Here is a 10481-nt window from a genome sequence, read left to right as displayed (position 1 = left end):
AGCGAAGAATGTAAGATACAGTGACAGGCTGCTAATTCACATTTTATAGTGAAATTGGAAAATTGCCTGAGAATAGGGTTGGATAATGAGATAACTTTTACACAAACCTGAGGCAGGGAATAGAGTGCTGGAAAGCTAGGAAAAATTCTGGGTAATTTGTTTCCTGGAGGGCAAGGCAATTTCACAAAGATATATTATCATAATATAATAATATCAATATTATCTGTGTTATAAATACTACAAAATATAAACAGTGGTTATGGATGGAAGTTCTATTTACAGGAACCTAAGCATCAAATGGGCATGAAGAGTGCACCTGAGAAGGTACCAGTGTTACCCCTTTTGAAGCACCGTGGTAGGACCACGGAAGGAAAGCTGTACTGCTTTATTCCCCCGTGACCCTTCTCTTTGGATCAAATGGAGAATTTTAATCTCTGAGGTAAAAAACATTTTGTATCTCAATGCCATGACAATAGCTTATGATAATTTTAATGTGTTCAGTTGAAATATGTGCTTTCTCAGTGAAATTCTTGCAGTCACTGTCTTGGGTTGTTTCTTTTCTGTGTGTGTTGTAGAAAATTAGTGATGACCAGACAGTAGTTGCTTTCCTTACTGAGACTTGTTTTCAATTAGATTTGGAGTAAAATGAATTGTTTCTAATATATTAATATTATTTGCCTTTGTTATTTGGGAAAGAATGCAATAAAGTAAGTTGAGTCATGAGAAAAGCACTTACCTGAAGCAAGAAAGAGGTGAAAAGACAGGGTTGTGGTGCTGCTAAGGAATAGTTCTTGGCTGTGCCTTTTTCCTAAAGAAAAATTAAGCTAAAAGCTAAATTATCCTTCAGAGAATACCTGCATCAGGCTGTCACTGTTTCCATAGAACTGAGTTTTGACCAAGCCCTCAGTTCTTCAGCTGGAAAAATATTTGGTTGAAGTAATTTTTGACACCTTCTAATGAATGCAGTAATTAACAGATGTAAAAAATTAAGGGCAAGACAAATCTTAGGAGCTACGCATCTCTGCTGAAAATAATAAAACAGTGATGAGTCTATGAATCAGCAGGGCTTCAAGGCTCTAATTCCTGGGATTCACCTGAGAGCTGTCTCCAACACTTCTACAGTTACAGATTTCAAAATTGTGTGAGAACATGTTCTCTTTCTATAAACAGGAGAACAACCAAGGGGATGTGTATCTGAAAATGTAGTATTGACTTTGAAATATCTGAAAAGTTTTAATGAGGAAGGGCTTTAGAATGCATTTTGCATCTTCACTGTGTGGCTCCAATCGCATTGAATCTCGTGATATAAACTGGATTTCTTCCACATCCTAAAGGGTTTTGGCTGTGTATCTGCAGTTCAGGTCCTCTTCTCACTGTTATCTAGCCTGGGGTTGAATGGAAGCTTATTGCTGTTTAAAAACAACCCAGCTTGGGAAAAGCCTGCTTGCAAACACGAGACAGTAACAAAATGTGCTAATTGGTTTCTTAGGAAAAAAGCACCAGCAGCAAAACTTTTCATACGGGGCATTTGTCCAGGAAGTGTGTCGGTAATATAAAGACCTAGGTTCTCCATCTCGTCTGTGAATGGGGAGTTTTCACGAGGGTGGGGAGAAACCTCAGTGCCAGAAACACAATAGGAGCCCTTTAGGGCTTTTTCTTTTTTGCCCCTTTTCTCACAGAATAGGGCAGTCGCTCTCCATTGTTGAAGGCTCCTGCGCTTATCAGGGGCAGGATTGGGCAGATAAACTGTGTTATGTCAGAGCTTGCTGTAAATACTTTCGGGCGCTTCCACTTAGTTGAGAAACCGCTGAAAACATTATTGCAGAAACCGAGTGGGAGATGCTGGGTTTCACACCAAAACAAGCCGATTTCTCTTTTCGCTTAGCTTTTGACTGCTTCAGGTGAGGGCGAAAGAAATGGAGAACTGCAGAGCAGGCGGGTCTGAAGCGCGGGAGACCAGGTGAGGAGGGCCGCGGCGGCCCGGGTGTCGCGGGAGCGGGCGCAGCCCCGGGAGCGGGTGCAGCCCCGGGAGCGGGGTTCAGCCCCGGGAGCGGGGCGCAGCCCCGGGAGCGGGCGCAGCCTCGGGGAGCGGGGCGCAGCCTCGGAGAGCGGGGCGCAGCCCCGGGAGCGGGGCGCAGCCTCGGGGAGCGGGGCGCAGCCTCGGGGAGCGGGGCGCAGCCTCGGGGAGCGGGGCGCAGCCCCGGGAGCGGGTGCAGCCCCGGGAGCGGGTTCAGCCCCGGGAGCGGGGCGCAGCCCCGGGGAGCGGGTGCAGCCCCGGGAGCGGGTGCAGCCCCGGGAGCGGGGTGCAGCCCCGGGAGCGGGTTCAGCCCCGGGAGCGGGGTGCAGCCCCGGGAGCGGGTGCAGCCCCGGGAGCGGGGCGCAGCCTCGGGGAGCGGGGCGCAGCCTCGGGAGCGGGTGCAGCCCCGGGAGCGGGGTTCAGCCCCGGGAGCGGGTTCAGCCTCGGGGAGCGGGACGCAGCCTCGGGGAGCGGGGCGCAGCCTCGGGGAGCGGGGCGCAGCCTCGGGGAGCGGGGCGCAGCCTCGGGGAGCGGGGCGCAGCCTCGGGGAGCGGGTTCAGCCCGGGGAGCGGGTTCAGCCCGGGGAGCGGGTTCAGCCTCGGGGAGCGGGACGCAGCCTCGGGGAGCGGGACGCAGCCTCGGGGAGCGGGGCGCAGCCTCGGGGAGCGGGGCGCAGCCTCGGGGAGCGGGTTCAGCCCGGGGAGCGGGTTCAGCCTCGGGGAGCGGGACGCAGCCTCGGGGAGCGGGACGCAGCCTCGGGGAGCGGGGCGCAGCCTCGGGGAGCGGGGCGCAGCCGGAGCGGGTGCAGCTCCCAGAGCGGGGTTCAGCCCCGGGAGCGGGTGCAGCCTCGGGGAGCGGGGTTCAGCCCCGGGAGCGGGGTTCAGCCCCGGGAGCGGGTGCAGCTCCCAGAGCGGGGTGCAGCCCCGGGAGCGGGGTTCAGCCCCGGGAGCGGGGTTCAGCCCCGGGAGCGGGGTTCAGCCCCGGGAGCGGGGTTCAGCCCCGGGAGCGGGTGCAGCCCCGGGGCTCGGCGCAGCCCGGACCCCGCGCGGGGAGCGGCGCCCGCCGGGCGGCGCTGCGGGCCCGGGGCGGGCGGGCGGCGGCGCCTCCGCCCCTGCCGGGCGGGCGGGGAGGGGCCGGGGCTGAGCCCCGCTCGCTCCGCTCCGGCTGCTCGGCAGGGCAGCGTCCGCGGGAGGCGGCGGGACGGCGGGCAGCGCCCTTCGGCGGCAGAGGTACGGCTCCCCGGGACTGCCCGGCCCGCACGGCTGCCTTTGTTCCGCGGCACCGCGGGCTCCGGCAGCCCGGGGATGGGGATGGGAAGGGGATGGATGGGGTCGGCGCGGCAGCGGGTGGGTGGTGTGGCGGCTCGGCGCCGGCTCTCCCGTGAGGAGGGGGCGGCGGTGCTGGGCGCCGAGCCGGGCAGCCCCGGCGGGTCCCGGGCACGGCTGCGGCTCCGGGACGCTCTGCGTGCGCTGGGACCGGCGTTCAGCTCTGCCGGGTGGCAGCGGGGCTGGGACAGCTTCACTGCGGCGCACACGCAGGGACGGTCCGGGGCTCGCTGCCTCAAATGTGAGAGTGTTTGTGTGCGTGCTCCTTCTGGGAAGAGAGCGTGGCAGCTGTTTCTTCTTGTCTAAAATAATTACCCTGTGTGCGCGGCTTCCCTGAATGAGAAAGGACGGGCTCGGCTGTGGGGCTCGGGGGAGCCGTGGGAAGAGTGCCGGTAACTTGGAGCAGGATGTTGGATTCTGCTCTCGGGTAACGCTCGGAGAGGAGACTTGAGGAAGGGCTTTACAGGGCAGGTCATTGTCCCGGAGAACTTCCCTGAGGGGACGGGCTGCTGTAGCCTCCCAGGGAGGACCGCCGGTCTGCGCGCATGGAGGCTGTCGGGATTCGGTGTGGGACATCTGCTGCCGCTGTTTTGGGAAGGGCATCCCTTTGTTCCTCGGAGTGGAGACTCCCCGCTGGAAAACAATGGCCATCCTAGCAGAGCCACCGGAGTGGGGCTTGCTGTGCAGTCACCAAGTGGTCCAGTGCTCACTTGCCGTGCCCACGGTACCTCTGCTCAGGCGTCCGTGCTCACACGTGCTGTTTGCTTTTTCGAGTAATTTAAGGCTTTGAAATTCCAGACCGTGTCATTAAATCAGTTGCTATGTATTTAGTCAGGACCACTATTCCAAGGGACAAACGTAACAGTAACGAAACAAAAGCTAACTACTCTTAAAATTTATTTCAGATATACTATTTAAAATATATCCAGATTGGAAATGACCACTGGCATAAAGGTCAGGTAAAACTCCTGACTTTGCGATTTTTGTGTGGAATCATGAGCCTTCCATATCCGTCTGTCCTATTGTTAATTGTGAATTAAGGCTGGCAACAAGCTGCCCATCCTTCCCTGCATGAATCATCACTTTGTCAAGCCCTGTGTCCAAAACAAGGCTTTTCCCAAAAGTGTGCAGTGTTAGAGAACAGAAATAGTCCAATCCATCTGTTAAAGTAAACTTCAGTCCTTGGCTGCTTTTAAACATATATAAAGACATTCTTCTCATCATGTGCTTTTATTTCCAGTTGTCCCAGGCTTGAGTTTAAGAATGTCTTCAATTTAGTGCTTAAAGCAATGCACTGCCTCTGGCTTAATTTTGTGTGGAGGTGTAAGGGTTGGAGCGTTCCCATTCTTCCCAAAGTAACATGAAGTGCTCAGTGCTTATGTTGGCTTGTAGCAGTTACTGATGTGTTAGGTTGCCACAAGTTCCTCCATATCCTTAAGGATGGTTCTGAAACACCTATGTGGTGTTGGATATCTAAAAGGCTTCTGGCTCCTCATGAGCACCACGGACAGATTGAGTGCTCAGCAAAGTCATGGTGAAAGGACTCATGAAAGCATCTCAAATCACAGAAGCTTGCCTTTTTACTTGTTTTGAGGTGGGCTTTTTTGTGTTTGTTTGTTTGTTTTTTGTTGGGTTTTTTGTTGGTTTTTTTTTTTTTAATGTAAGAGACCTTGTTAAACCATACCTGTGGAGAGGAACTCTGTGTGGAAATGATGCCAGGGGCCGGCAGTTTAGCTTTGTTGTGTTAGCCCTTTCAGGCATTGTGCAAGACTTGATGTAATTGCCTTTAGAAGGGCAAATGTACATTGCAAGCCTACTAGAGCTTCTGGGGGAAGGGAAAATAAAAGTCTGGCAAATTAGGAAAGGAAGTGGGAGAGAGCAATTGGAAACATAAGCAAAGTCATTAATTTTTCCCACTGTGCACTCTTAAGAAACTGCTGGCAACATACTGGAGATATTCTGCCTCATGGAAGTGTCAGGGACTTTCTTCACATGATTCTCTGAGATCATCTGGTTTGCCTGAGCTCTGTGGGAACAGAAATTCCTCATGTTGGAGTCTGATCTCATCTTCCTTCGGCAGCAGTAGTAGCAGTGGCTTGGGAATTGGAGAGGAAGGTGAAGAAAGTGCCAGTGGGACTGTTTGGAGAAAAGCTCAGTTCTGATGCAGGCCAAGCTGGTCACTGTTCCCTTTTTTAATTTGCCTTGTGTGGTCAGAGCTGGGGCAATTGCTGACATACCCACCCAAGTTCATTGCTCTTTCAGACTGCTGATCTTGTTTAGCACAGCTTGTGTACCAGACCGTCCTTTACATTTTACCCTATATTTCATTCATCTTTTTTTACTGTACTAGTGAACAGCAAACTGAAATGGAAAGTGGTGACTTGAGTGACTGTATGCATCAAGCTTGGGGAATTTCCTGAGCTTGATGAGAGACAAAAATAGAGGGGTTTTCCCTCCCTTATAGCTATGTAGTCTGTTAAATTCCCGGAGCCTTCTGAGTAGCCTCTTCTGTTTGTTGTGGGACTACTGGCAAAAATTTTAGGAAGATTGAAGTAGCAATGACCAGCCCTGGAGTCTGTAACTTGATCTACAGCTTTTTTTCTTAAACTGGGAAAGGAAGTAGCAGCTCTTGTTACACCCTTATGTAACCTCTCCATTCATAACCTCCAAAAAAGAAGGAAACCAGAGCTTGATTTCTGGTGTATAAGCTAACATCAAGGCATGCTTTGTCATAATGAAACAGTAAAGAATAACATTAATTTTCTTCTGCTTTGCAGTTCCCAGAATGGAAAAAAGCCCCAAAATCCACAACCCTACCAAAAGTTAAACATTTTAATTTTGTGCTGATGGGATAGTGGAAATCTCACAACTCTGTCATATGCTGTGAAGTAGCTGTTAAAGAGGATACTGGAACTATAACAAGGGTCTTTTTGTGGATCTTTTCTGGTGTGTTTGAGCATTAGTCTCAAAACATTAATTTTTTGCAGTTGTGTCCCAGTTTGATTGTGGTTTGGGAAAGCTTTGGTCTTTTCATGTGTATTACTCCAGATTTTGGTTCTAAACAGTGTGGAGACCAGGATCTCTCTGGTTTATTTTGTTTAGTTGGTTTTTTTTTTTGTTCTTTTTTTGTTTTTTTTTTTTTGTTTCCTGATAGTGGCATAGCTTTTAAAGAAATCTATACAGAAAGTTCATCTTTTTACCTCTCCCAGCTCCATTTTACTGGGAGATTTCCCGTTTGGTATCACCAAGGAAACTTGTATCCATTTCTTGTTATATATTTTAAGTCTGATACCAAAGTCACCGTGGTGATGAGAGAGTTTCAATGAGAAAGACTAGTCCTTAAAAATACAGTTTCAGTGGTAAAGAAGAATTATCAAATACCCTTTCCAGATGCAAACTTGTTGGGGAATTCCATGCAGACAGTAAAGCAGGAGTAATGAACCCCAGAGGCCAGAACAACATCTTTTTTGCCAGTGCCTCAGCTTTTGAGAGGAAAGAAATTAAGAGGTGGTCTCCAGCCTGAGTGACCAGATTTAACACTTCAGCAAACAAGCTGAAGTCTCAGGATGAGGAATACAAATATCCAGAGTCACAAGGAGTAAGGGTAAGAAATGTCTACCATCACTAAGATTTTCTTTCCTTTGCAGGGGTGGGGAGTGCTAATTGCCTTGTTTCTGGCTTTGTGAAGTGCTGCCTTGAAATTGCTTCTTCAGTGTGGGAGTACTGGTAAACTTTTCCTTGTTCTCCCTGTCTTGGAGAGGCAGAAGCCCTTCCAAGGGTTTTATATTGGCAGAAATCTATGTTGTTGGGAAGGACCATTATGAGAGCAAAAGACAGCAGGAGGAAAGTAAGAGCCTCTGTCAAGGAGAGAAAGAGGAATGGGTACTGAGTAACAGAAGGATTGGTGGGTGCTGTACTATCAGAAGTGCTTCTTGTAGATTTCTTTATTTTCTAAATGGAAGCAGCAAGGAAAGACTCATTTTTCCCTACTGTAAGCAGAAACCAGCTTTTAAAAGCGTGTGACCACAGCCTGGTCAGCAGTGGTACAAGTTTCCTGGGCCCACAAATATGCTTCATATGTGAGCTCTCTTGCTGTTTGCTTTATGCTTCTTTTTTTGGTAGTATTCTATAATTTCATAATTTGTACACACCAAAGTGCTACTGAGGCTACTTTGAATTACAATAAGAGTATAAATATAAAATTACAAATAAGAATAATTAAACTGTAGGGTTTGCTACAATGGAAAGAAAAACAGGTAGCAAGCTGTGACATCCTGAAATGTTTCATCACATCCCGAAAAGTTTCTACTCTTTTATATGCATTTTTTATGGAGTCTGTTCTCCTTTTGTCTACAAGAGTGTACTGGTGTTTGAAGATCTTTGAAATCCTGGGCCTTAAGGTAACCACCAGCTTTTATGTACAATGGTGCATATGCAGTGTTCTGATACTGTGCTGAAATCCTTGCCAGCAACCTCTGAGAACCTGCACCTCAGAAATGAGGAAACTGCTGGGTGATGAGGGGTTGAATTCTGTATCTTGGGAAAGCACAAGCAAAGGAAGAAACTCTGTGTTTTAATGCCTTTGTGTTACAACAATTTGAAGCACAGTTAAGGGTATCCTTACAGGTCCTTAGGGGTATCCTTAAAGTCCTTATTGCATGAGGACTCTGTGGATGGCACTGTAGTGAGAAGGCAGCCCTGCTGTTAGGAGAGCTGTAAAGAGAGTTAGTTGCTATTAATCCTCTCCGCTGTTTCTCTATGGAAGCAAATAAATAGCTTAACACAGAGACACTGGTGAAGAGATGAAGAGATGCCATTTTTTCTGTGACTCTGGGAAACCAGTCCACTGCCCACTTAATAGATTGGCTAGAGCTTCATGTTTGAGGGCTGAGAAGAAAGCTCCTCCTAGCAGAGCTCATGCTTACCTGTTGTGAAAGAAGGGAATACCTGGGATGTCTAACTTCCAGCAAAAATGACAGCTGCTCTACCTTTTCATCAAGAGAGGCTTGGGCAGGAGAAAGGTGGCAGAGGTTGAAAGGTAGGTTATTTTTGGGAATAGTTAAGCCTACAAGATAAACACGTGGTTGCTGTAGTGTCTGGAGACCCTTCTTGACTTTTACATGTGTGAGTAGGTGTGTGACTGATGGAGCACTTGAAGTTTGTTGTGCAGAGTAAGCTAAGGAAGTGCTAATTCCCTGTGAACCTTAGCAGAAGGAAAAAGAATTGTGGAAGGGGTGAAAATGAATCCCTCTCTCTATGAAGGACTATTCCTGGTAGTGGTGAGGAAATATTGCTGCCATGATATACCAAGAATCCTCTGTACAACCTAGTTTAAACCCTGCTCAGCCAAGATAGGCTCAAATAGGAGATGGAGCAGAAAATTGGTGATTGGGATGGTCAAGGGGGCTGGAAAAGCCACTGCGAGGGAAATAGGCAATACTGGCTATGTATTATTTGGAATTAAGTCTATTGAAATGAACCTCTGTCACTACTTCCCTGTGAGGGAGAAAACATAATTAAATTTAAAACAATAGCTGAACCCTAGCAGCATTTGCAAGAAAAAAAATGGATATTAGCTGATCAGGAATAAATAGTCTGTGAATAAGGCACACCATAAGAACTGATTCTCCTGGAGAAGGCTGACAAATGGCACTCTGGAGCCGTGCAGTAGTCGTGGCTGTAGGATGCGGTGGGTTTGGGGCACGCAGAACAGCCACCGCTCCAATTGCCATTGTTCAGCTGACAGGCTGTCAGGCTGCCCGAGGTAAAAGGGCTCTGGAGATCACCTTCAGTGATCAAAGAGTGCAGGGTCTGTTGAAACCAAGTTCACTCCAGCAGAAACCCTGGAAAATCTTTTGGCAAGCAAGGGCAGAGCTGGAGCTCCTTGTGCCTTGTAAGGTTTGTGGAACACGGCGGGCTTGCCTGTATCTCGTGTGACTAGAACTTTTTGCTTCCTAAAAACTGCCAGGTGATGGTTGTCACTGAAACACAGCGAGGGGAAACTCAGTAGCTGCGAGTGTGTGCTGGGTCTGCCTGCCACGGGACCGGCTGTTTTCTGTCTGTGAAGGGAGTTGCTTTCTATTGATGTTTTAAGGTGTCCCTCTCTAAATCTCTGAAGTGTTATATTTTGTTTGGAAAATCTCTGTTTGTCGTGCTAGTTGTTAATAAAAACACTGTCTGCTGGCTTTTAACTTCATGGACATCTGGACAAGAGTGATTACCGTGTGTTGATATGCAACTTCATGAACTGCTCCCATTGTCTGAAGTATCTCTTGACACAATACATAGAGCTGGAGATGGCTGGATTTAGAAAGTGATGACTTTTATCCTCTAATTCCAGGTGTCTATCTGAAAATTATTGTTGAGGATGAAAATGACAAAACTGGATATAGGTCAACTGCTTGAGATGAGCAAAACTTTCTTAGTACATGCAATTTAAGCCTTAGCTTCTCTTAATTTTTTTTTTTTTTTTATCTTAGATTTGGGTAAATAATGCTTCCTCTTCCCAGAACACTTGCATCCAAATTCTTTCATTCCCTGCCTTTGTTAAAAAATAGCATGTCTTGCTGGACAGAAATTGATGTGCAGCATAAACAGTGATGGCAAGTGGTGGGGTGAAACCTTGCACTACTGTTTTACCTTGGCAGCTACTCCTGGGAGAAATGGGACTAGTCGGGTCTGACTTCCTGCAGGCTTTTCTCTTGTGATGGATTGACTTGCAAAGAAGTAGTAATTTCCACTTGAAGCTTTTTCTGCAGCTAGGGAATTTTGCAGAGCAATTTTTCTGCTCTGTGGTACTTAATAAGGGGTTTGTTCTCCTTGCAACCCATGTCTCTGGTGGAATGCCTGTACTCAGATCTCCTCTCCTGCCTGCTTTTGTGTGCAAAATCAGCTGTTCTGTTGTCCTTTACTCGGTCTTTTTGAATCAAATTCAACATTAGACATGTCTGAGAGATTAGATGTGTAGACCAAGAGATGAACAGCTGGCATGATTTGTCTTATTTTCATAAAATACTAGGTGAAAAACATTCCAAACTTTATTTACAAATATCTCAAGGACTCTGTCAGTGAGGTTTTCATGAAGGGAAATTGCAATGGGCTAAAATAAGATCTTTGGGGTCTTATTTGGGTGACTTCTT

General features: G+C 48.2%; 1 protein-coding gene across 10 annotated transcripts in view; it reads left to right on the top strand.

Moving 5' to 3' along the window:
- Positions 1–1823: 1823 nt before the first annotated feature.
- Positions 1824–10481, top strand: part of MYO1B (myosin IB) — a 107162-nt gene continuing 98504 nt past the window's right edge. For 9 of the 10 annotated variants that reach the window (XM_021531372.3, XM_021531370.3, XM_021531369.3 and 6 more), the window contains exon 1: positions 3184–3246. The gene's annotated coding sequence lies outside the window, so the exon portion shown is untranslated. Of the gene's footprint in view, positions 1961–3183; positions 3247–10481 lie in introns of those variants that run through there. The other variant, XM_077785145.2, reaches the window with a different exon arrangement.

This window comes from Lonchura striata, chromosome 7 (assembly GCF_050655825.1).
Source record: "Lonchura striata isolate lonStrDom1 chromosome 7, ASM5065582v1, whole genome shotgun sequence".
Taxonomy (NCBI): Eukaryota; Metazoa; Chordata; class Aves; order Passeriformes; family Estrildidae; genus Lonchura; species Lonchura striata.
Note: the sequence above shows the minus strand (reverse complement) of the source record. Positions and strands in the feature narration are given on the sequence as shown.